We start from the raw sequence: 27,388 nt of genomic DNA on the forward strand, positions 1-27,388 counted from the left end.
AGACTCAAAAAGTTCCAGTCCCCACTCTCCTGGTATGATTTGAGGGACATCACAATGCAACCGCCAAATGAGTGCCTATAGGGGACGTGGATCCTCCACAATGGGCTGCAGGTTGTTCCCCACAACCCAATGTGCTCGTTCTATGTGGGGTGTCTTCCCTAAGGCGCAGAAGATGGTTCTGCAGTTGCTAGGCTGGCCAGCGTGTATCTGTGCACAAACACATCCTGCACATACCATGGTGCAGGGGACTGTGGGGACATAGTACAGTTCTTGCGCAGCTGCATAAGGCCACAGGTGTCCATGCACCTGGATCTACATATGTGGTTGGACGGTGAAGGCCTCCTGGATCCTTCAGCATCGCTGCCAGTGTTTCTGCACTGCCGTGCACCGGTACACACACTGGCAGTGAAGCTGTATCACAGGCTGGCTGCACGGTCTGGAAGCTGAACTCAGAGTCTGCCTCTGCCACCAGAGCCGGGATGGGAAGGCGGTGATATAAATAAAAATGGTCTAAGTAGTGTGTGGCATGCCTGAACTCAATGCAGTTTTTTTGGGGGGGGGGGTGGCAGTGCAAGACATACCCATTCTGGGTGTGGTTTGAAACTGGCACAGTATTTTCGTTTACAGGGGATTACATGGCATGCGAAGTGCTTAATGGAACCAATAAGTAATTGGCCAGGGCCCTTTTAAACTGTTGTGACACTTTTCCGGTGGAAATATTAAACCGGCATGGGGCAAATTCTTTCAAACCTTGGTATCAAGGGCCACTCAGTGTAGAGATGGCTTAGCAATATGGTGCATTATTTCAAACCTAAGTACAGTGAGGTGAGGTTCATGATTTGAAACATGTGCACCAGGAGACCTTCAAATTCCTAAATGGGAATCGCCTTAGAACAAGTCTCCTCAATGGCCCTTTCCCAGGTGCTCTAGTCACATTACAGGGACAGACCAAAATACACATCTTCTTTTTGGTTATATATATATATATATATATATATATATATATATATATATATATATATATTTCTGAGGCTTGTGGAATCTGCTTAGATCACATGTTGTGCATAAACCGACTTCTAGTGGAAGCTGCGGAGTATTAGTTTGTTTTTCGAAACTCAAAAATGGGCGTTGACACAGGGCGTGCCAGTAATACTATCCCTAGTGTGACGTCCACTGTACCCATGATCCCTCACGCGTCTAGGACCCTCAGATTGTTTTTTTCTGCCATACTGGTTGGAAGCATTCCGCGGAGTTCCCTGGCCTTAGCCATACTTTTGCTAAAATATTGTTATATTTCCCCATTTCTCCACCCCAACGTCGAGTCACCGCATCCACACTCGACGCCGGCCCGGAGAAAGAATCGACCGTCGAGAGCTGCACGACGGATTTGGGCCTCGGAAGGCCTCTGGCCTCGGAAGGCCTCTGGCTTCGGTCCTGCAAGTAGGGAGAGTGGGGGGTGGACATACTCTACACTCTTTTGGTATATAGGTACATTCTTAGATATTCCTACACTTATTAGCCCGCTGCCACAAGGTGCGTATGGAGGGTTCCCCTTTCCAACTTTGCCCCAAGTGCAATCGCAAGTACCCTTGGGTTGACAGGCACGCCACGTGCAATCTCTGCTTACCGAGGGACCACCCAGAGGCTAACTGCAGAACGTGTAGTAGGTTCAAACCGAAAACACTCAAGGACCGTTCGATCAAGCGTTGGGCCCACCACGCCAGGCGTCAAGAGGCCATGGCAGCGGAGGGCACCTTCAGCGATGGCAGACACGCCGTGCTTTCGGACGGCGAGGGCAACGTGGTGTCAATTGACAGCCAAGCGCAAGTCCCCGACCTCGGAAGGTCGTCCGGCAGGGCGGCTAGGGGGTAAGACCCCTGGCGACACAAGCGCTACCCACAGTACTTCCACAAAACACATCTAGTCCAACCGAGACTCGACGCGCGCTTCGAGTACTCAGAAAGAGTCCTCTGGGCGTTCTCGCCACATGACTCCAGGCAACCATTCACTGTTGCCAGAAGTGCCTCGCTCCCCAAGGTAACGGAGGTTCGATCGTCGGAAGACGAAACCGACCTCTATCCCCAGTCCGCACTCCAGGAGTCGGCGTCAACAGGCCACGCAACGGCTGCTCCCGAGTCCCAACCTCCACTATCCAGAGATAGGGACAATACCCCCAAGCCTCGGCGCCAGGCATCGCAAGGCTCTGGAGGGGCGAAAAAACAGGGTAAACACTCTTCCACACACGGGGAAGGGGAAAAACAACAGAGGAAGCAGTCTCAGCCTCCTTCCACACCTCAAAAACTTTCTACCCCACATAAACCGATGGACAAGTCTCGGTCTTCTGTTATCCCAAAGACCCCTGTTCAAACCAGTAGATCTAGTCTAGATAAGACAGGGAAAAGCCGTCAAGAAATAATCCTTGCCAGTTCAAGAGAATGGTCTACTGATGACATAGACAGAGTCATGTCAAGGATGTCATCATTGGCAGATTTCTACACCAAAAACCCTGAACACTTTCTCTCTTTTACCCCCGACGGGTCAACTCCCTCAGGCTCTAAGGATCCTATACCCCCCAAGTAAGAATCCCGGGTTGAAGCTCCTACTTCAGACCCCTTCAGTATACAGCCCTATTCTCAATATCAGGGAGATCCATCCCTTTATAAGGATCCAGATTTGGGCATGTTGGAAGAACAAACTGGGACGGCCTACTGTGGGGATGACGAGGACCAAGAGGAGGAGGATGAGGACAACCCAGAAACCTACAGGGTAGATTCCCCGGTAGATAAAGAACCCCCGGTTACTGACTCCCCTGTCGATAACCAGCCTCTCTTGAATGAAGTGCTGTCCAGAGCGGCAGAACACTTCCACATTGACACCCAGGGTGCTCAGGAAGAGAGGGACTTTGCCGAGGAGTTAGTGAGAGAAAGGAGACCTGTTGCACAGGCCATCCCTATCGTTAAGTCAATACAAAGGAGGATAGACCCTTCCCTTGTTAATCCCTATCTCACTAGGGCGGTAAACCCCAGAGTTGAGAAGCTTTTCAGGGCAGCCCAAACAGACCCACTGCACATAAGCGGGCATCTGAAACCGGACTCCCTGGTAGTTATAAACACCCGTAAGAGGGCGGGAACACCCTTGTCATCGTTGGAAGTTCCTCCCGACAAGAAGAGCAAGAAGATTTATGGCTTGGGCAGGAAAGTAGCCTCCACTGCTGCCTACCAGGCAAGGATTGTTAACTCCACCACCCTGCTGGTGAGTTACAACTGCCACCAGTGGGAAGAAGTCGCGGCGCTCATAGATTCCGCCCCAGAACCCTTAAAAAGCCAATTGGCACGAGTTTTGGTGGAAGGAAGAGCCGTGTCCGGTTGCATATTAAAAGCAACCTTTGATGCCGCGGATAACGCCGGCAGATTGATAGCAGAAGGTACTGTTATCAAAAGGCATGCTTGGTTGCAACAGTCTGGGGTTCAAAGCCAAAACCCAGGCTTCATTGATAGACAAACCGGTGGAGCCGGATCTATTGTTTGGAAAGGCGGTCGAGGACACGCTGAAAAATGGAAAGGACAAGTATGAGACACTAAAATCCCTAGGCCAGCTAACCAATAAACCCCCAAACCAGAGAGGGAATGGCAATTTTCGTCGCCCACGCGGGCAAAATTCCCAGAGAGGGTCTAACTATTCCCAGGGGCAGGGTACACAATGGAACAACAGCCAGCAGTCTACCCAGGGTTATGGCAGGGGTAATAAGAGAGGGCGTGGTAAGGGTAGAGGCAGCCCCAGTAGAGGCGGAGGCACGCCTCCACCAAAACAGTGACGTTCCGTTCATGGTCCCTTCTCACACATCCCCAGTAGGGGGACGCATTTCCAACTTCACCCAAGCTTGGGAAGGAATCACTTTAGACAGATGGGTGCTGTCCACAGTGTCCGCAGGATACTGCATAGAACAGTTAGAGCGTCCCCAAAACCCCCCTCCACGACAAAGAATACATTCTTTGGACCGCCAGAAGATCCTCATGAGGAGATCGTCAATCTTCTAGCAAAGGACGCGATAGAACTCGTCCCGGGACACCGGGTAAACAAGGGTATTTATTCAACCTACTTCCTTGTGCCAAAAAAAGATTTGACAATGTGCCCAGTATTGGACTTGCGGCCTGCAAACAAGTATGTCAAGCCCCAAAAATTTTGCATGACTACTCTCCAAGAGGTAATCCCCTCCTAAAAAAGGGGGATTACATGGCAACATTGGACATGAAAGATGCCTATTTTCATATTTGCATGTTCCCAGCGCACAGAAAGTACTTGCGCTTCAAAGTGGACAGTCGGCAGTACCAGTTCAAGGTACTGCCCTTTCGGGATAGCCTCGGCAGAACAAACATTCAAAGGACGATCAACCTCCTCTTCAAATTAGGCTTCTCAATAAATGAGAAGAAGTCAAGTCTGGTGCCAAGCACCTCCAAACAGTTCCTAGGAGCTATCCTAGACATGCAAGAGGGGTTGACCTTTCCATCAGAGGAAAGAATTCGGAATATACTGCTGCAAATTCCGCAATATCAGGCCGGTCGCCAGATAATGGTACGCAAGGCAATGTGTTTGCTGGGCATGATGGCGTCATGTATTTACCTGGTCCCCCACGCGCGCCTGCGCATGCGTCCCATGCAAGAAGGGTTGGCGAAACAGTGGTCTCAGGCAAGTGGTCAGTGGGACGATCTAGTGGTCGTTTCGCCAACACTGGTACTAAGCCTTCACTGGTGGACAAGAGAAAATCTGTCCAAGGGGAAACCCTTTTACGATCCCGAGATACAGGCGGTAGTCACAACCGATGCATGCCTGACAGGATGGGGAGCTCACCACCTTAATCACACAGCTCAGGGTCTCTGGTCTCACTCAGTGGCCAAGAATCACATCAACCTGCTACAGCTTCTGGCAGCATTCAGAGCACTTCAAGCGTTCAAGCCCTACCTGCTGAATCTGTCAGTGCAGATCCGGACGGACAGCACTACAGCCATGTTTTACCTAAACAAGCAAGGAGGGACTTGTTCGCCAAATCTGTCCAAGCTTGCCCAGAAAATTTGGATATGGGCACTCAGACGGAAGATCTTCCTGTCATCTCAACGTGTTCCAGGGGATCTCAATTCTCTGGCGGATGGTTTGAGCAGAGATCCCCTTCCAGAGGAACACGAATGGTGTCTACACAGAGAAATCGTAGAAGATATCTTCTCTCAGTGGGGTTTCCCCACCGTAGACCTATTCGCCACAAGCGAAAACAGCGAAAACAGACAGTGCCCAGGATTTGCATCCAGGTTCCCCCAGCCGGACTCCCAGCGGAACGCCCTGTGGATGAACTGGTCAGGGATGTTTGCGTACGCTTTTCCACCAACACCTCTCATCAGGAAGGTGGTCAACAAGATGAACAGAGAATCGATGACGCTCGTCCTAGTTGCTCCCATGTGGGCGAGACAACCGTGGTTCCCACACCTACGCAGACTAGCGGTGTGCAAACCCATCAAACACCCGGGCTGGTACAACCTACTGTCCCAGCACCATGGTCAAATAGTGCATCCTCAACCCAACTCAATGAACCTAGCAGCATGGCTCCTGAGGTCATAGAGTTCGGACATCTCAAATTACCACAGAGATGTATGGACATCCTAACAGAATCTGGGAAGCCAAACACGAGGCACTGCTACTTTGACAAATGGAAACGATTCGTTATCTGGTGCCAGAATAAGCAAATCAACCCAGTTGACACATACATGCTCCACTTGCTGGATGCAGGACTGGTATTTAACTCACTGAAGGTACACCTGGCAGCGCTGTCAGCATACACCACATCCCATAACAAGGTGTCGTGGTGGAAGATACCAGTGGTTAAAGCTTTCATGGAAGGAGTAAAGAGACTTCACCCTCCTATTTTAAACCCACCACCAGGATGGGACCTTAACGTGGTGCTATCTAAACTCATGGGCCCCCCCATTCGAACCCATGTATAAAAGCAATCTCAAACACCTGACTTATAAGACAGCCTTCTTAGTAGCAATAACATCTATAAGAAGGGTCAGTGAAATTCAGGCTCTGTCAGTGCAGGATCCATTCTTTACAGTTCATAAAGATAAACTGGTTTTACGTACACACCCTAGGTTCTCACCTAAGTTTATTTCTAAATTCCACGTGAACCAGTCCATTGAGCTTCCGGCTTTCTTCCAAGACCCACAAAGCTCGGCTGAGGTGAAACTACACACCCTAGATGTGCGTAGGGCGGTCCTCTACTATGTAAACAAGACCAGACCGCTAAGGAAAACAGATCAGCTGTTTGTCTCCGTAGATACAGGCAGAGAGGGAGATTGCGTCTCTAAAGGTGCCATCTCTAAGTGGATTGTTAACTGTATCCAGCTGTGTTACTCTCTTTCTGACAAAACTCTGCCTTTCACACCAAGAGCCCACTCTACAAGAGGCATTGGGGCCACTCTGGCTTTCATTGCAAATGTACCCCTTGACACCATTTGCAAAGCAGCTACTTGGAGCTCTATTCACACTTTTACTCAGCAGTACTGCATTGACACCTATTCCAAGACAGATGCTCAAGTGGGACAAGCAGTTCTAAGACATTTATTTGCTCATGACCCTTCTCACATCCCACCTCTTTCTTCTAACACTGCTCGCTAATCTATGCACAGCATGTGATCTAAGCAGATTCCACAAGCCTCAGAAGAGATACATTACTCACCGTAATCGTATTTTTGATGCTTGTATCTGCTTAGATTCACATGCAACCCACCCTTCCTCCCCTCTGAGAGAAGGCGCATGGATGCTTGTAGTCTTATCTATCTATCTATCTGCTTGGCTTATCTGTACTCACGCTACTCCTCATGCTACCTCATGTCAGAAAAAATACAATCTGAGGGTCCTAGACGCGTGAGTGATCATGGGTACGGTGGACGTCACACTAGGGATAGTATTACTGGCACGCCCTGTGTGAACGCCCATTTTCGAGTTTCGAAAAAAACAAACTGTAATACTCTGCAGCTTCCACTGGATGTCAGCCTATGCACAGCATGCAGATACAAACATCAGAAATACGATTACGGTGAGTAATGTATCATATATATATATATATATATATATATATATATATATATATACAGCAGAGCAGAAAAAAACGCACTCCAAACAAGAGGTACTGCAATCCCAAAAAAGGAACCAACTCAAATCTAAATAAACAAAACAAGTTTAATAATGGTAAAAAATGGCAAAGCACACACAACAAACAAAGCAGGATGCCAGGGCAGTGTCCTGAATGACGCATTTCGCGCTTCCCTGAGCGCTTGATCACTTTAGGGGACCGGAAAAACAATCACCATACATCTTACAGTGTAGTCCTCCCATTTTGCCTATCTCCATAAGTCAGCAGCTATTCCTGCGAATCGGGGCGGCCATATTGGACTAGAGTAAAGTCCCACATATACCCATAGAGAAATAGGTAGGTTATAACAATATAATACATTGCACATTGAAATAATTCAGGAAGCATGTTTAAAATGTCCCAAAAATGAGAGGTAAGCATAATTGAGATGATATGAATGGCGCACTGTCAAAGGAAATTGGCAGTAAATAGCGGCAACATAAAGTGCAAGTGCATTTCCATTTAAACATATCGACATAGCAGCATAAAGATGCAGCCCAAAGCTACAGCATAAAGTGCATGTGCATTTCTGTATAAACATATCGACATAGCAGCAATATACAATTACAGTCCAGGAATAAAGTGCCAATATCACTAAATAACATCTAATGATAGTTAAAAATAAATGCAACCCTCAAATTAAAACATGTTTCGTGCAAAAAATCAAAAAGTGCAAATGCAGTAGTAAAATGAGGAAACCAACCCATGGTTGCAGTGTAAAGGACAAATGCATCTCAATGTGGACATATCGGCATAACAGCAATAGGTAATCAGAAGGGATCGGTAAGCATAAACTGCAAGTGCATAATTTATGAGATCTTTCTATCATAAAATTACATATTCCAATACAGATGGCTGCAAATTGAAGTACACATAAAAGCATTATTTACCCTAAAATCTAGCAAAACGATATAATTTGTTTGTTCGAGTCCCCACACGTTAGGAAGCAAGTATACAGGAACAAAATCAACTAGACAGTACTGCACCTGGTAGAGTAACAAATGCAGAGAAAGGACAAAAATGGGATGAAGAACGCAATATCTATGGCAAAAAAAATGGGTGAATTTAAGATAAACATATCATATTGTAAGCATAGAATCACGTTCCCCTAATAGATCAGGATGACAAAACAGCCATAAAGCCAAATGAATTTAATTGAATAACAAAGATAATAGAATTAAAATAAATGGGGCATTCCCAGGCCAGGGCAATACATGATATTGATAACTAAGAGAAGCAAAGTTGGGTAATCGGGGAACCAAAGTCAAATGAACAAAAAAGGAAAAAAAGGTTAGACAAAAGGAACAAGATTATCAATTTCCCATAAAAGTATGCAGCTCCTCATCAACATTGTGACCATTGGGGTATTTAGTGTCAAAGTCTAAAATGAATCTGGTTTCCAATTGTCTCAGTCTCAGGGTTCGGTCACCTCCTCTCGGGTGGGTCGGAACATGGGTCACAGCAAAAAACGTAAGAAGTTGAACATAACTGTCATGTTCCTGCCTGAAATGTTTAGCCATCGGGTATGTAGGGTCAAAGTTCTTAATAGCTCTAAGGTGCTGGAAGATTCTGAGCTTCAATATGCATGTGGTAGACCCTACGTACCATTTCCGGCATGGACTTGCAAGGACTTACACTACAAAGGGGGTGTCGCAGTTGATGAAATGTTTTATCCTGAAAACAATGCCAGTAATAGGATGTATACATGATTTACAGGTAGTAGCATGAGGGCAAGCCTTGCATTTTTGACATTTAGTAAAGCCTTTTGGTAGACCTGGTAGCCAATTGGTCATGGTAGGATTTTTTTGAACAGGAGATAAGTAACTTGAAACCAATCTGTCCTTTAACGAAGGTGCTTCTTTGTACGTTAATATAGGACATTTAGGTAGTACTGGGCCAAGATCTTTGTCAAGCATAAGGATGCGCCAGTGTCTCATAATAATTTTCCGGACATCATATGACGCATTATTGAATGTGACAATAAGGCGAGGATCATCATGGTCCTTGTTTTTCTCGCTGGTTGGACCATGCAGTAACCTTTCCCTTGAACGTGCACGTGCTTTAACAAAGGCCATCTCTATGATCTTTTTGTGGTAACCCTGTTGTAAAAAACCAACGGCAGCCAAACTGCAACACCGGTCAAATTCATTAATGTCTGTGCAGTTGCGCCGAAAGCGAATGAATTTGCCATAAGGGATACTGTTCTTACACGAGGGCGATTGATATATATATATACCAAGAAAGTTATGGTGGGTTTGAAAAAAAACCTTTCACCTCTATTTCAGCTGTGTCACACTCCACAGCGCCGCTAGTAGCCCTGCAGGAAGTTCACCTCCAGTTCTGAGCCACAACAGCAAGGCATTGTGGGTATGCACATTAGCCCAAATGCAAATCTTTTTCTCCAGGAAAGGGTCTTTGTCTAAGAGGGCAGTGATACTTTATGCATAGCTTAATCAACACAAGACAGACATTTGCAAGGCTGCCAGGACAAGTACATACCTGGTTTCACCCTTATTAGGGATGATCCGTGCGGTATTGTCCGGACAGCCTTGTGGTTGGAGCATTTGACCATGTTTTCACAACACCAAGAAAGTTATGGTGGTTTTAAAAGGTTTGTAAAAAAAAAACTTTCACCTGAAATTTAAAAGTAGGAAAATCCATTTGAGCCGAAGCACACACTCAGAAAAAGGTTTGCAGTTGGGCTAATTTGCATACCAGGATCGCTGATTTATATTACCATGCCTGATCCTGATTATACATCCATGGCCTTTGGTGAAGCAAGAGGATTCATTGCCTCATAAAAATCCCTCACAGCATTCCCCCTACCTGTAGGTTTGCACAAAGAGCACAGAAATGAGCCCTGCCGAGCAGAGGGCCCTAAATGCTAGCAGAGCCTTGCCAGGCTGTGCAGAGCAGAACCCTGGGAACTTTGCTGAGACACTATGCAGTGCACTCATCCCCACTATGGATTCCTGTACTACTGATGGGATCCACTTGCCAATGGAGCAATATGAGCTTCTGCAAAGAGCACACAAGTGTTACAAGAGCCACAGACACTGCTGAGAGGCTGTGAACGGGGTAGGAGAGCTTAACACAGAAGTGGGGGGTCGCCGCCAGGCCTAAAGATTGCTGCTAAAGCTTTTCAAACTTCAGAAAGCAACACATCTGCTACAGCTGGGGATAGTGGTACAGTTAGACATGTAAGAAGATTCAATTCAACACTACAGCTAAGTCAATGCCTAGTCTGGGATACTGAATGGAAACCCTTATTGATATATCTTTATGTCCAGTTCATGAGCTCTGGATGACTACCCCTATATAACACCCCTCTCTTAGAATCCCCCTGACCCCACTGAGCCAAGAAGTAGTTCTGTTTTGCAAGTTTAAAAGGTTTATTTGAGAATTTAAACAATATATATATATCACACTTTATAATAAATTAATATCTGATAGTACACTTAGACATATGATGTTGATCAACAATGGGTAATCTGGCACTAGCACACTTCTTTACAATCAATGAGGAGTTAGTATGGGATGGATAAAGTAGCAAAACTACTTTTATCATTTCAAAGGAAAAGCAATGAGGAATAAATGCAGTACAGAAATACTTGAGATGCTTTTAGCAAAAGATAATATAATCACTTTTTCTCTGGCAATTCACCCCCCTCCCCTATGCAATGTAAGACATGGAAGTAGATGGAAAGAGGAGCACACAGTTCTCAGGAATGCAATCAAATACAATACGAAATTCAGTCCCCCCCCCAGCAAGCTTAGAGAAAACCGGTATGAGTTTTAAAACACAGGCCCAAAATGCTTTTTAAATGTGATGGCAATGGATGAAAAATATGCTGAAAATGCTTTTAATTCCCTTTAGGAGGTTCAGGGGGAGTGGTAGCTACTTGGGATGAGTTCAGGCTCACTTTAGCAATGATTCAGGGATGGTTCTTAAGATGCAAACGAATTTTAGCAGTTCAGGCAAAAGCAGCTATCTTTTTACAAGTAAAGAAATCGGTCCAAATCGCAAATCGCGGCAAAATTCGCGAGTGTGTGAATCGTGATTGCGGAAAAAGTATAAGGACGATTAAATAAAGGTAGTTTTTCGGATTTTAAGTAAACTCAAAATGACAGGTGACAGCTTTGCAGCTGCAGAATTGACAAATGACAGTGGTGCAGCTTTACAAAATGACAAGTGACAACTTCTAGGGGGCGGTTCTGGTTAGATTAAAATAGTTTGGATTAGATTATTTTAATTAAGAGATTGGTTCTGCACAGTTCTGCTAGGTACTCACAATATATTTTTGAAATAGGCCTCGCCACAGATCTGGTCAGGTTTTGGACTGGACTCCGGTTCTGGTCTCGGCACTTCACAGTGATCTGGGTCAGCTCTCTTGCTCTGCTCACAGCGGTCTGGGTCACTCTGGATCTCTGGTCTGTCCGGATACAGAGGTCTCTGCACGGCTCCTGGATCTCTGCACTGGTCCTGGCAAAAGTTCTTGGCAAGGGATTCAAGCAGCTCGCCCGGCTGTGAGTAGCTTGCAATGATTTGAGGCCTGCTGCAGAGAACTCAGCTTGTGGTTTTCAGGCCTCTGATTTAGGTTCTAAAGTATAAGTTCTAGGTTCTGGAATATGTAGCTGGAGTCAGTCTGGAACTGGTATCTTCTGGATGTTGTGTGGTCCGGCAAAGCTTCCCGCAAGAAAATGGAAAATGAAGTCCTCTCTAGATTTCAGTGGTCCCTTTTTATGTGGTTTGAAAGTGGGTGGAGAGGCTAGCTTTCTAGGCCCAACCCCTTCAGAGTTCTGATAGGTTGGAGAATTCTTTGCGTTCTCACTGGAGAGCAGGATTGTGTGTCAGAATGATGTCATTTAATGGCTTGCAGAAAGGACACTCCCCTGTCAAATTACACACAAATCTATATTTGACCTAAAGACATATTTCATAAATACACAGTGGTTTGAAATTACATGCACCCATCACATATCACATGAGGTATACTCTGTTCAAACTCTGCTCTTCCTGGGGGCTTGCATTCAGAAATGGCAACATTTTGCGCTTTTTAACTGGTTTTGCAATATTGGTTTTTCATTAAAATGTATAGAAATGTACACCCTCCTACTACACATATCTCAGTAACTTTCCATTTGTCTAGCTTAAATACAGTGTCTGTGGTGTCAATAAATGGCGGGGTTTTGCCCCAGAACATCACACAAATTGGAGTTTGGGCTTGAATTGTAGGCAAAGTTTCCATTTTAAGGTTCCCCACATTTCACATTTCTATCATCCGGTTACCAAGAGTTATCAGTGTTTCTGTAAAATATATATTTTGCTTTTAATTCAGTTCTCAGTGTTGGAGTCCGCCTCCAAGACTTGGGTGGGTCAGTGATCACATGTCTCTTCTGCTGGGAGCTCTTTGTGTACAGTCAACAGTCAACATCAGCATATTCTATTCAAGTGCAAGAGCCTATTGTGTGGTCTCTGGGAGGCTGAGGTCAGCAGACCAGGGAGCCACTTTGCATTTGGTTAGTATGACCATGTGGTTTCCTGGGATTCCTGAGGTGAGAAGGGTTCCCAGCCTTTTGGCCTGTTAATTAAATCAGATTGTCTTCTGGGAACAGCATGTGGTTAAGATTTTAATTAACTCCCAGCCTTTGATGTAAAGGCCTCTCCTGCAACTCCTGACATGCAGTTTCCCTGTCAGAGTTTAGACCGCTAGCGCCGCCTTGAGGTATTTATCGGTACTGTGTCCATTTTTTGGGTCAGTCTTGAATGAATGCATTCCAAACAAGAGATTTTACATGGAAGTATATTATCCAGGTTCAGCACATGGCACTGGTGTGGTTCTGCAGTAAAATGATTTTGTGCCCGTTGAAGGAATGAATTCCCAATAGTTGTGGGTTGCTTTTGGCAATCGGCATTGCCCATTTTGCAATGGTATCAGGCTACTGTGTGGGTAGCCCAATGGTGGTTTTAGGCAGTGCCCTCCTGTGCTCACAACATAGGCAAAAATGGGTGGCAGCCTATTCTTCATGCATTTCCCTGTGCATTTTCTGGGAAGTTCTGGCCATCATGATGTTTTCCATGCCAGTACTGCACAGTTTTCCTATTCTGGCGTACATGTGGGCTTTTTGGCCATCTTGGATTTTCTAAGCCCACAGCACCAAATGTTGCAGCATGATAGCTCAAACGTGGGTCAGGACACCCAACAGACACCAAAGCCTATCCGGAGGCTGCAAGCAAAACAGAACAGCGATCCACCAATGCGAGGCTACAATAGATCTGCCCTTGAGGAGAGCGGTCCATATTAGGGTGGAAGTTGTGATGTTTATAGCAACCGTCTACCAGGGAGTGGAGAAGGATGACCAGGACTCAAACCAGAAGCAGCAGCGGGAAGAGAACGCAAGCCAGACATGGCTATACCAACTCTCAGAAAGGGAGCCAATTATCCTGAGGTGATAGAGAGGTCTGACCAAGCTGCAGGTGCTTCTTGTCTGGTTCCATCCAGTGTTGGTGGAATGGCCGACAATGTAGTCTGCCTAATATTAGCTCTCTTTCTCCCGGTCCCAGCATTCATTATTTCTTTTGGTCATGATTTTGACCATAAGCTGCCAAAATGTGTCCTCTACATTGCAGGATGCAGTGTCTTCTAGAATCTCACGCAGGGAGTCCCAGCACGCACCATGTCTTACAGTTTGGACCTTCTATTCCTCCAATGAGTTCTAGGGACCAGAAACACCCACCCTCCCCATTCAGCTTTATTTTTCTACTCAGGCTTTTTGGTGGATTCAGGGTTTGACTTATGCTTGCTTTCTCTCCATCTCCTCATATCGGTTTACTTCACCTACTCCGGTCTAATGCATATGTCTGCATGCCTGCCCATCCACCTCGGCAGCTGCTCTCTGCTTCTCATGTGCACCCCTTGGTGAGTCGCCACCCAGCATTCCTCCAGTGCCTCAACTCTCCTGTGGCCCACCTTCGCCACCTTTCAATATTGCTCTGGTATCTTCGACACCTTCAAGGGATCTCTCCTCATCCTTGACACTTTTCAGTATCTGCATGGCAGACATCTAGGACACCTGGTCTCGGCCTCCTTCCTTCATCTCGGTTCCTCCACCAGCAGGACAGTATATGGATATGTCAGACTCCATCTGCTCCCATTTTTTATTTTGTCAAAATCTTTTTTTATTGAAACATTGACAAACATAGAGTTCATTCAAGGAAGACAAATCAATAGCAATGTGCAATGTCAATTAGTCCCAGAAGTGTTCCGCTTCTAAAGTTCAAGAGTAAATCCAACTGGGATCTTAATCTTTTCCCGAGAAAGTCCATTGCCCTCGCGGCTCTCAGGGATCTGAAGATGGAGCATTATGCTCTGAGGCTTTCTTATTATGCAACAAATATTTTCTCTCATGCCTAATCAGATAATCAACTTCAACAGATAATAAGTTCAACCTTTATCATTAATCTTACAACTCTGATCAACTTGTAAACAATGCATCAACATTTCATTTTAACTGCTTTGTCATTTCTTTTGTGAATCCGTTTTGTAGCCACCCTTGGGGGTGTAGTATTGCTTTGTGTCGTAGCTTTCCTGGCAAAAGAAAAGTGTAAGAAAGAGGGGGAGGAGAGAAAAAAACAAAACAAAAAAGCCAATATATTCCTATCACCATATTTATCCTAAGTTTGCGGCTTTACCCTCCGTGACCCTGTCATGTCTCTCGGTTTTGTGTTCATGTGGGCGGGCGTTTCCATGTTCCGTAGACTTATCAGGGTTGGAGCAGATATTTGACCAGTCTAGGCTGGAAGAACATGTGTTCTTTCTCTGCCACGTGGTCCAGGAAAGAGCCCCAAATGTTTTGGAATTTAACTGACCGGTTCTCTATAGCAGCCGTCAATTTCTCTACTCCGAGAAGTTCCCATACCTTGACCCACCAGTACGCGATCTGAGGGCCCTCTCGCTCCTTCCAAAATCGAGCTCGCGTGATGCGAGCTGCCATCAGTAGTTGTGTAATTAGGTTTGTTCTGGGACCAGACTGAGGGTAGGTCCCGTCATCCGGGGTGTCTCCCAATAACAGCACTAGTGGATCCATTGGAAGAGTGGTTCCACAAATGTCCTTAATCTTGGACCTGACCTCCAGCCAAAATGATTGAATGGTCGGGCAATGCCACCATAGGTGCCCCAAATCCCCCTTCGCTCCGCAGCCATGCCAACACACCTCAGGGTATTCTGCATTCATTGCATGCAATCTCTGTGGCGAAAAGTACCATCGATAACATATCTTAAGTGCGCATTCCCTGACCGTAGTGCATCTAGAGGCCTTATGTGCCAAGTCCCAGATTCTCTGCCAAGATTCTGAGGTAATCTCTTTCCCCAATTCTCTTTCCCATGCTATCATGTAGGGGAGTTTCTCTCCCTCTGGTACATTTTCCAGATGGCGATATGTTGTCGCCACTCTATGCGATCGTTGTCCTTCTGATACCGTTAGCTCTAGGCCTGTGGCGGTCCTAATGGCAGCCTTCGTTACGACCGGATTAGAAGCCCAGTGTCTAAGATGGATGTAATTGAATCTCTCTAACTCTGCGAGGTCAAATATTTCTTTACATTGGATGAAGGTCAAGGGGCTGTTATCGGCGTAGAGCTCTTGCAATCTCAAGGTTTCGGTTTTGGACCAATTGCAGTATGATTTAGGTTGGAGTCCTGGGGTGAAGGCTGGGTTCTGGGTGATTGGGATCAGGGGGCCTAATCCCCGGGTGATCCCTCTTAATTTGTAATGTCTGTCCCAGCAGTGGAGCGTAGTTCCTGTGGTGGGGAGGAGAGGTCTCCGGGAGGCCCGAACTTCACGCGGTTTGAAAGGGAGATGGGAAAGGGGAGCGTCTGCAAACAGTTGCTCAATACCCTGCCATTTGGGGGGGTCGGATTGGATAGACCAGCCCAGGATGGGGGCAATTTGGGATGCCCTATAGTATCTCAGGATAGAGGGGACGCCCAATCCTCCCAGCCTCCTGCCTCTCGTGAGGATTTTGCGCTGAATTCTGGGCATTTTACGCTGCCAAATAAACCAGCATATTTCCTTCGGTAAAGTATGTAGATCCCGTTCTAAAATTTGGACCCGAAGGGCTTGGAATGTGTACAGAAGCCGGGGCAGTAGGGTCCTTTTAATGGCATTTATGCGCCCCAAACCATGATATTTCTTGAAGGGTCAATTTTTGCAGAGATTCCTTTGTGTCTTTTATCAGTGAAGGGATGTTGGCTTTCCCCAGGCCCGAGTATGTCGGAGTTAGGTGTATGCCCAGGTAAGCGATTTTGGAGTTTCCCCAACTAAGAGCGAAAGTGTTCTGTAAGGCGTTTAGGACCTGTGAGGATTCAGACAAGTTCAGGCCCTTTGATTTGGCCTTGTTTATTGTGAATCCCGAGATCTGCACAAAATAGTCAAGAAGACTCATAAGTGGGGGGACCGAGGTTTGGGCCTCCTTTGGGAAACAAAGCACATCATCTGCATAGAGTGCTACTTTATGACTCTGGTCTTTTACTTCGAACCCTCAGATTTCAGGGTGGAGGCGGATGTGTTGGGCCAATGGTTCCATTGCCAGGGCAAAGACCAGTGGCGAGAGGGGGCACCCTTGCCTGGTTCCCCTGCCGAGGGGTATCTGTGGTGTCCAGTGTGCATTGACCCATACTCTAGTGGAGGGAATTTGAAAATTGGACAGCACCAACTTAGAGAATTGTGGGCCGAAGCCAAAACCTTCCAGGACCAATTGCAGATAGTCCCACGACATGCTATCAAAAGCCTTATGTGCATCTAGGGAGAGCAATGAAAAGGGGCCTGACAGGGTGGGGGCCAGAGATATTAAGTCAATTGCTCTCCTGATGTTATCAAGGGATGCCCGGCCCTGGATAAAACCCGTCTGGTCCCTATCTATTATTGTGGGTAGCACTTCCCCCAGTGCTGCGCTATAATTTTACTGAACAGCTTGGCATCCGTGTTAAGCAAGGCTATGTGCCGGTAGGATGCGCAGTCCTCCGGATCTTTCCCCGGTTTTAAGATTAAGGTAGTGTTTGATTCAGCCATGGACGGAGTGACCGCCCTGGAGTCCCATACCTCGTTAAATAATCTTGTGAGGCGCGGTATGAGTTCCTTGGCAAATGTTTTGTAAAATATGTTCGTGAATCCGTCTGGGCCCGGGGCCTTGCCCATAGGGAGGGCTTTGATAGCGCACTCGACTTCTTCCGCGGATATTGGGGCTTCTAAGGGTTCTAATAGTGCCTGTGGGAGCCGTGGGAGATCCGCCTTAGTTATGAACTCTTTGGCAGACTGTGGGTCCTCTTTATGTGGGGTTGTATGTTCCCTGAAGAATTCCTCTATAATACGGCATTTACCCTCCTCAGAGTAGGCGCTTTTGTCTGATGTGTCCCGCAGAGAATCTATTCTGTTTTGTTTATTTTGTTTACCCAATTTGGCTGCCAAAAGTTTATTAGCCTTATTTCGTATAAAAGAATTGCTTGGTGCGCATCATCCCATAGGACGCCCTCCCCATGTGGTGCGTTTCGAGGGCTTTTTTCGCCATCCTCATGTCTAGCAGAGCCCGCTGAGAGGGTTTCTTTTTATGTGCTTCTTCTAGTCTCCGGGCTTCTCCCTCCAGCTGTTCCCGCAGTAAACCCTGGGCTCTCCCTCGTTGTGCTGCTTGTTCTATTAACTGATCCCTAAACACTGCCTTACTAGCGTCCCAGATAATGCCCCAGCTCACCTCCCCGGTATCATTCTCTGCATAGTACAGCTCTATCGTTTCTCTGATGTGGGTATGCACCGCTGGGTCGTCTAATAGAAATTAATTTAGTCTCCATGGGGGTTTTGTACTGGGGAGAGGCTCAAGGGGAGTTATTGACAATAGGACTGGGGAGTGGTCTGCCAGTGCTTCTGGGAGAATGTCCACCTCTAATACATTGTCAATGAGCGTATCTGCCAACATAAACATGTCCAGCCTCGAAAACCCCCCATGAACTGCTGAGAAGTATGTGTAATCCCTTTCATCTCGATGATAAAATCTCCATACCTCAATCAGAGAGTGGTCTTTCAGTAGTGCGGTAAGGGCCCTAAAGTTGTTCCTGTCATGGAGTGTTGGAGCTAGTGTTTTATCAACCAAAGGGTTAATCACCGCATTAAAGTCTCCCCCCTAGTATCACTTCTCCTTCTGCATGGTCAGATATGGCTTTCGAGAGTTTCATAAAGAATCGGTCTTGGTTAGTGTTTGGAGCATAAATAGAGACCAGTGTTACCCTTCGGCCATCTAAAGTGGCATTCACCAACAGAAACCTTCCCTCTTCATCTCGGACCATTCCCAAGGTCCTGAATCCGATCCACTTGGGGACCAAGATGGCAACCCCTCGTTTTTTCAGCCCACTAGAGGCAAAGAATTTAGTGGGGTATAACTTATCATTTAAGCGGAATTCATCCTCCGGTTTTAAGTGAGTCTCTTGGAGGAACAGGAAGGATGCATCTAGGGATTTCAGTCTGTGGAGGAGAGATTTACGTTTCAGCGGGGAATTCAGGCCTTGCACATTAAGTGATATAAATTTGTAATTAAGGGCTGCCATGTTGTGGTCGTTCAGGTTTTCGCCTCAAAACCGTAGGAAACTTCCTTAGGTCAATCAATTCCATCTCGGGTGAAAAAGTATTGTGGTGAATCGGACCAAAAAATCCCTCCCCAGGTTCCCCGGGAGGGTCAAAAACATGAAATGTAAAACAGTAAGTAGGACAAAAACAGAAAAAGCCAATTAAATCTACTACTATCAACCAAAATTGCACATTTTCCAATCCTTTCAATAGTTTAACCAGATTCAAAGTCTGTCGGGCGCCATCCATTCCGGTGCCCAAGTCAATTATTAATAACAGAATTTTCTAACACTGAAATCTAACTCCGCAAGAGATGAAGAACGGCGGGCGTTATCCTAGACTCGCGCGAATTTCCCATGTGGTGTGATGGTTACACTCTGGCCCCCGGGCAGGGTTCCAACCAAGGCGTCTCCCTGAGCAGTCAACCAGGGTTCCAAGTGGGCATGTTGATGTTGGGGTGAAGTTTTCTCCCAGCACCTCGGCTGTTTTCTTGGGACTGGGATCTCGAGGTGGGTTTCTCGTGGTTTGTGGTCGTCGCCGGGAACTCCCCCGTCCCGTTTTAGCTGGTTGGCATAGAGTAGCGCTCTTAGTCTCCTGGGGTTGGGGACCGGAGTCAGATTCCCCAGGTGAGTCGGCCATCAAGCTTTTAGCTTCTTCCTCTGTGGAGATTACGTGATGTTGATTGTGGAATTCAAACATCAGCTTGCAGGGGAACCCCCATCGGTAGCGAATCTTTCGGGCTCTCAACCAGGATGTTACCCTCTGTAGGTGACGTCTGCACGCCAGAGTATAGGGAGCCAAGCCCTGAAAGAATTGATTCTTCGCGCCCTGGAAAGTTATGGAGTCTGCATCCCTGACTGCCGTCATGATGTCTTCTTTCTGACGGTAGAAGTGCACGCGGGTGAGCACATCTGGGAGTATATTTTTCCTCATTTGAGCTGATGAGTATACCCGGTGGGTTCTATCTAATTTTATCTCTTCATTCGGGTGAAGTGCCAAGAGGGTTCTAAACATAGTTTCTACATATTCCGCCAGATCTCGATCATCTATCTGCCGGGGAATCCCCCGATGGCGCACTGTGTTCCGTCTCGATCTGTTTTCTAGATCGGCCTGTTTCGCCTAGATGTCCTCAAGGTGCTCCTCAAAGGCCTTTACTTTTCCCGTCAGGGCTTTGTTATCATGGGATTGCACGCAGGTTACATTTTCAAGGTCGTTGACTCTGGACTCCAAATGGGACGTAAGGTCTGCCAGTGACTGAGCCAGGGAGTCCTTGGAGGTCTTAATTTCCTTTTTGATCTCCTGAGTGATGTCGTGTTTAAAGGACTTCAACATGCCCTCTAGTTCATCCCTGGACATTGCCATCTAGGAGGTCGGTTTAGTGGTCGAAGCCGGGAGGATTTCAGTGACAATGTGGTTGGAGGGTGGCTTCCCCGGCTGTGTTGTTAGATAAGACTGAATGCCGCGCGCTTTCTTTCTCGCCTCTGTTTTGGGCATCCCTTGGTGGTATTGCAGGTATTGCTCACTCGATTATGCCTGCTGCTGGGAGATTTCAAAGTAAGAGGCGTGCAGGGGCTCGTTGTGCTTATGCCCAGTGAGGTGTGAAGAAGTTTCGGTGGGTTGAATATATGGAGGGCCGGTGTGATCCCCCATCCCAGTCCAGGGACCTCTTATAGTGATCTTGCGCCTATAACACACCACTCCCGTGCCAAATTCAGACACTCACCGGGCCTTATGTATATGTCTGCTGGATTTTCGGCCTCGCTTTCAGCGTCTTGCATTCGGGGTGTTTTCTCCCCGCGTGAGCCACCTCCGTGTTAGATTTCCTTCAGGGGATTTCCCGGGTTCCGCCCACGGCTACAGTCGGAGGCCCTCTACCGCCGCTCGTGTCACCCTGAGCGGAGCTCCAGGGGCCAGCACCGCGCTATTCCTGGGTACTGAGATTCAGGACGGACATCTCTCATTCACTGCGGGGTTCTCCTTCGGGACTCTGGGTGCCGCACATGCGTAGCTCCAGGATGCTAGCGCTATGTTATTTCCGAGCTCCGCCGCCGAGGACAGCAGGGGAAGCGGGTTACGCTATGTCTTTGGGGCTCTTTCAGCGAGACCGAGGGTCTGCTGGCTTCCGTTCCGCTCCTCCCGCTGATCGCTCGTCACTCCTCCACCACTGCGCCCTGGGTTTCGCTCCTTTGAGCCGATTCAGCTTGGGACCCAGGCTTCGGTATTGGTTCCTCCAGGGCGTTGATGGGGATCAGCGGGTCGCATCCTCTGCGCGGCTCGGTCCTTCCTCTTACCAGGGGTGATTTAGGCGCGCGCCGCCATTTTGTTGTTGGTCACGGTCAGTTCTCCGGTAACTTTCGGTGCCCCGAATTGTGTTCATTTGAGGGAGTTTGTAGATCTACACCCCATCAAAGGCATCAGCTTCTCTTCTTCTTCCCTCCGGAGTCAGAATCGGGCGAAAACTCTCTAATTAAACGGTTGAAATTACATGACTCGGGCGTTACGGAGCGCAACTCACAGGAAACACGACCGCATGCCGTGCTTCCTAGCCACGCCCCTCCATCTGCTCCCATTTTAAGTTTGTACAAGAGCACCCTATAAGCTGAAACGATTGCATTGGAGTACAGATGGGGAGAAATGGCATATATGAGGAGGGACAGAAAGCTTGTAGATGTTTGATTATTTGCGCACCCACCATGCACATTCTAATCACTATGGCGATTCTCACCGAGTTCCCGCACCTCCCGCCCCAAACACATCCGCACAGGAACTCTTTGAGCTCGCATTAATCAAGCTATACCATCAAAATTTACACTTGAAGACCATGCCAGTCATGGGTGTAGGGGAGACCGGGGTATTTGTCACTCCCAAATTTTAGGGCACACCATTTTGTCCCACTCATTTTGCAGGGACCCCTTTCATTTAGATGTCATGTGCCCCCCAACATTTTCTGCAAAGTTACTCCACTGATGCCAGGGTTTTCTAAAAGCTGTCTTCCGGGAGTTCATAATTTATTTGGAGTTCTAAACGCCCTACTGGTGTAATAACAATGTTTTAACCAGGTCTGCCTTCAACCACTACATTTATAAGCACTATGCATGTTCTTCACTGAAGTCCTGTTAAAAACAACCATGTGCAAAGCCAACATTTTTAACATGTGCATATGTAGTTATTGGGCATTTGCCTGGCACTGCTATTAGATGCCCAGGTATTCGTACCATTTTGCACCTGCCACCATCAATAGCTAGTTAATACCACTACGGCAGTGTGTGGCAATTGCCTTTCCCATGCCTACACAAAAGCCCCAACTGTTGGCCTTGCCAAAGCATGTTACAGTTGATGTTCGTAGCAAAGACACATTACGTGCATAGCTTCTCCAGCAAAGGAAGTGCCCCCCCCCCCTTACTGGTCTCTAACAGGGCTTTCAGCAGTGACATGCTACTTGCTGGATCACCCAACCATGGTCAGGGAAAACAGACTGCACATATGTTGTTCCTCTGCCCTTTCTGTGGGTGCACTTTCTCGCACTCCCCTTACTTTTCTCCCCTCCGCCCCGCTCTGTATTCCGGCACTCCCTACGCCTTTCTCCTTCCTCCCCTTGTTTTCATCCCCCTTGAACAGACAAGGCTATCTGAAGCAGTCCCCTCTTACCCTCGTTGTCTCTCCCTCTTCGCCCCATCCCCTTCCTTTCATTTTCTGTGTTTTTATGATTTCCCTCTAGCAGGGACGTCATTTCACCAAAATGCCAGGAGCAGCGGAAGTGACATCACGCGACCCTTGACCCCCTGATGGCATCACAGGAAGTGATGTCATTTGACCCCACCCCAAAGTGATATCGCGGGAAGCGATGGAACACAACCTTTCACCCGTTGACAAAACAGGAAGTGGCATCATATAGCATTGTACACTACGAAAAATATGGTTACGATATCACTATAATGTGAGGTACATTTCATACCTGAATGGATCGCCATATGTATCATTAAGATCAGTGTGTATAGGCCCATATTACCAAATTACTGTGATTGCAAGCAGAAGTCCATGACCAAATGATAATGATGTGTTATTATATAGCACTTACGCTTAAGCGTTTTACATAGAAGAAATATACACCCAATATCACCCAACGTGTGTTGGTACCTATTTATCGACCTCAGAAGGATGAAAGGCTGAGTTCAGGCGTTTGAGAACAGACTAAATCAGTGACTCACCCCCTGAAGTGTGCCTGAAATAAACCTTTAATGAGTCTAGCAATTATTGTATAGAATTCCAGAAAGACACATTTTTTGGCATTCCTATTCTTTCTTTTTAGGTTGAGTGCTGAAAGTGTTAGACTTGTGGCCCTCATGTTCTTATTTTTCTTTTTTTTTTTTAAGGGGCCTGAACAAGAAAGCCAGGCACTCCAGAATTAAAGGGTGCTGGCCACAGCCCAGGAGCTTGAATTGCAAAAAAAAAAAAAAAAAAATTTTTTTTTTTTTTTATAGAGGTCGCAAGGGAGACCTCAAAGGTCGCACTTGCGACCTCTGGCAACCCCCAAATGACGTCCCTGCTCTCTTGTCTGTGACACTGCCCTGATGCTCTCCTTCCTTTGCTATGGCTGCCTTCTTCGTTGTTCAGGAACTTTACTTGGTACAACTGGTACGTTTCGGCAGTGGGAAATCGAACGCTTTTTTCGGAGGAAGGGATGTTGGTGACCATTCATAAACCCAAATAGCCACCATAATTATAAAATAGTGTATATATTATAAAATACATATCATGAATATATGAAAACTAGCCAGGAAAGGGATTACTAATTTGAGTGGCACATTGTTAATATATTTAGAACAGCCAGAAGCACTATCCACACATTTTAATATACTGCATATAATTACGAAATTCTGGTCAACTCTGAATCGAAAAGGAAAAAGTACACGACACACATGTAATCTGATTTAATGGATCGAAGTGCACAGGTAATTAAATTGGTAATATATGTCAGGAAACACAATGTTCTTTCTCTGTTTGACTGTCTCGACAAAATTGTTTTATCCGTTTCTGGCAAATGAAATGTTTGCAGTTCCACCGTTTTCATTCTGCTCTGCTTGCCAGGGGTTTACGAGTGACTTCAACATCCACCTTGACTCTTCGTGCACCACGTCCACTCTCTTCCATGACCTCTGCACCTTGCTCTCCCTCTCCATTCTCCTCACTGGACTGGACACGCCCTTGATGCCTTTATCCACAAAGATCTCTTGGTCTTCTCCCCACTTACCACTCCTCTCTCCTGGTCAGCCCGCTCCCTCTTCTTCTCCCATCTGCACCTCCCCTAACCTCCAGCTCTGCCAACTTCGTTCAGACATACGCCCGAGGAAACGAGGGGCAGTTGCTGCCTTTGCATTCACCTTCGTCCCACACTCTCCTCCCACTGCAAACTCTACCTCCGATTCTGCTCTCAGCATCCTCCATCTCGCCATCTCCAACCCTCTCAACATTCTTGCCCCAGTCATGAGGATCCGCCTGAAACATCCCATCAAGTGTAACACTTGGTACGATTCTGATCTAGCGACCTGAAGCGGACATGCAGAGCTGCAGAACGGAAGTGGCAGACCACTAGCTCATCCTCTGGCAAACTGGCCAGTTGTCTTCTCCAAAGGAAATACCGCCTCACCATTTGTTCTAAAAACAGCGCCCACATCCAGGCCTGTATCTCTGGAGCATCTAACAACATGGCTGAACGCTTTAGAATCTCCAAGGAACTAGCCAATCTTGCCACAGTTTCCACTTCTCCTCTTCCCTCTCTGGCCCTTTGAACTTCACTGGCCACCCATTTCACTGCTAAAACTCAGGACTTCCTGAGTACTCTATATTCCCCCCTTACAGCTCTCCTCCTTTCCCCCTGTGAGCCCCGGCCTCCCAACCCCCCTCAGCCTTTCTCTCCTTCTCTCCTATCACACCAGATGAGGTCACTAGGGTTGTCCGCTCCATGAAGGTCCCTTCCAATCAGGTCTCCCCCTATTCTTCCAGAACTTTTAAGGACATCAGCAGCTCTCTTGCCCCTGCACTTGCTGATTTCTGCAATCACTCTCTTGCTACTGGGTCTTTCCCCTCCTCCCTTTGGCACTCTAGTGTGCGCCCCCTTCTGAAAAAACATTCTGTTGTGCCGTTGTGTCTGGCTAACTACCGCCTCGTCTCTATCACTCCCTTCCTTGGGAAACTTCTTGAAAAGCTGGTCTACCCCCAACTGGCCCAGCAGACTGAGCTCGTTGGTTGCCTACACAACCATCAATCTGGATTCCGAGCATCCAGAGGCACGGAAAAACTGCTCTTCTGAACACCTGTGAAAAACTGCTCCCATCTCTTGACCCAACTCTCCCGCTGTCCTCATTCTACTTGATCTTTGCTCAGTATTTGATATGGTCAACCATTCCATCCTCATAAAATGGCTCCACAATATCCTTGTAATCTCAGAGCGGGCACTGGACTGGCTGACCCCCTTCCTCACTGACCGTCCCTCCCAGGTCATCCTGGGGCCTTTTTCCTCCATACCTCTGTCTCCAGCTGCGGCGTTCCCCAGGGCTCTAACCTCTTACCCTGGCTCTTTAACGTCTATCTTGCCCTGCTTGCTCACCTTATCTCGACTTTCTCCCCCCACTTCCAGTATTATGCAGATGACGGCCAACTCTTCTTCAAACTTCCCTCTGGTGCTCCCCTTTCTTCCTCTACCATTCTAGACTGCTTATCTGCTATCCAGTCTTGGTGTGCCTCCAATGACCCCTGCTTCAATACCAGCAAGACTGAGATCCTTCCTATTGGGACTCCCACCCCCTCTTTCCTCCCTTCACTCTGGCCATCCTCCATGGGCTCTCCGCCTTCTCCTGCTTCTGAAGCCAGAAACCTTGGAGTCATCTTTGACTCCTCTCTCTCTTTCCTCCCTCACATCTTGGACCTTGCAAAGAAGGCCCATTTTCAACTCCACCTCCTCAGAGGTATCCTTCCTTTCCTTACTTTTCCCCCAGAAGCTCAACATCTCTAGAGCCCTGGTACTCTCTAGGCTTCACTACTGCAACAACCCCTTCCTTAATCTACCCTCCTCCTCTCTCCACCCCCTCCAGCTTGTCCCAAATAGAGCTGCAAGACTTCTTCTTGGCCTCAAGCCCAGGGACCGGATCTCTCCAGCCCTAAAATCCCTCTACTGGCTCCCGGTTGTTACACAGATCAAATTCAAATCCCTCTGCATCATCCATAGGGCTGTCTGGGGCTGAGGACCAATCTATCTACAACTTGCTCTCTCCAAATACCTTCCTTCCCGATCCTTACTTTCCTTCTGGGTCCAACTCTCTGCGTGTCCGGCGCTTTTCTAAGCAGAGAGCTGGTGTCGGATCTCTCTCCTCAGCTGGCTCCCTCCTCTGGAACAACCTCCCCTTCCTCTCCATCTTGAGCCGGATTTTCTCAAATTCCAGAAGTCTCTCCTCTTCACATCCCGCTCCCCCCTCTCACTCCCGTGCTAATACCCCTCAGTTGCTGAGATTGGTGGCCTGGGACCTTATGTGTCCTCTGGGTCCTGGCCGTCCACCCAATCGCCTTCTGCCTTCCGCACCATCCCAGCACTTGCCTTTCAGGCACCCATGGCCTTGTGTTTCACAGGCTTGCACTTACTAATGGCCGGTGATCTAGCAATCTCTGCCATGCACTTACTGGTGTACACAACTGATTCCTCAGCCCTTCTCTCTGTGGAACTCCTAGCACTTAACCAGTTACCCATCCCTCTCTCTTCTCCCTGCACTTGCATGTTCTGAATGCTCAGAAGGCCTAGTAGGGATGCCCCTATTCCCTGATCATCTGCAATTTTGTTTTGTGCTTGTGTTCCTATGTTCCCTCCCTTGCCCTATACTGGACACAATTTCTTGATTTATAAGCATCCTACAAATGCACAACAAATAAATGTGACGGCTAAATGCTGCATTTACTTTTACATTACTGCTTCCTGTATTCTGGTTGGTCCTTGATGATCCATCTGCCCGCTATTGAGAATATGTATCCAAACTCACCTCGCCAACTATCTTCTATGTGATTATTTTATTTTGGATAATTATGGCGTCTCGTCCGGGTGTTAAAAAGCACCGGAGTACTGTACAGACCTATTCGTATCAAGAATATACTTGGCTTACTGTGGCAAATCAACTTGCGGGGCACCAGTGGTCCAGGGATGAATATCTGTTTCTAAACCATCAAGTACACCAGAAGGGATCTGAACAGATTGGAAACACAAGCAAATTATAAAGTTTCTTGTCCAATTTCAGTAACGTGGACGGAACGGGAGGCTAATCTCTTCAAGGTTGTGGATTGTTGATTGCAACACTGTGAAAATACAATTGTTACCCAATGCTAAAAAGGGACTGTCCAGTGAAGGTTGTATACAAATATCTACTTCATTATTATTCAACAGACAGTTCTAGCACACTACAAAATACAACCCACCCTGTAAAGGAATGCAGAGGACAGACCATTTCAAGAAGTAAAAGGGATGCACTCTGGATACTGACAGGAGAGTAGCCGGTAAAGTAATTGATCACAATAGTTCCAGGATACTTGGTTTCAGCAGAAAGGGAGCAACTACGA

The 27,388-nt window shown here is 47.1% G+C and overlaps 1 protein-coding gene across 1 annotated transcript in view; it reads left to right on the forward strand.

The window, feature by feature from the left end:
• B4GALNT3 (beta-1,4-N-acetyl-galactosaminyltransferase 3) overlaps positions 1-27,388 on the forward strand; it is a 946,759-nt gene that overhangs the window by 728,483 nt on the left and 190,888 nt on the right. The gene's annotated exons all lie outside the window — the stretch shown is intronic.

The sequence above is a fragment of the Ambystoma mexicanum genome, chromosome 12 (genome assembly GCF_040938575.1).
Source record: "Ambystoma mexicanum isolate Mex_15411 chromosome 12, UKY_AmexF1_1, whole genome shotgun sequence".
In the NCBI taxonomy this organism is placed as follows: Eukaryota; Metazoa; Chordata; class Amphibia; order Caudata; family Ambystomatidae; genus Ambystoma; species Ambystoma mexicanum.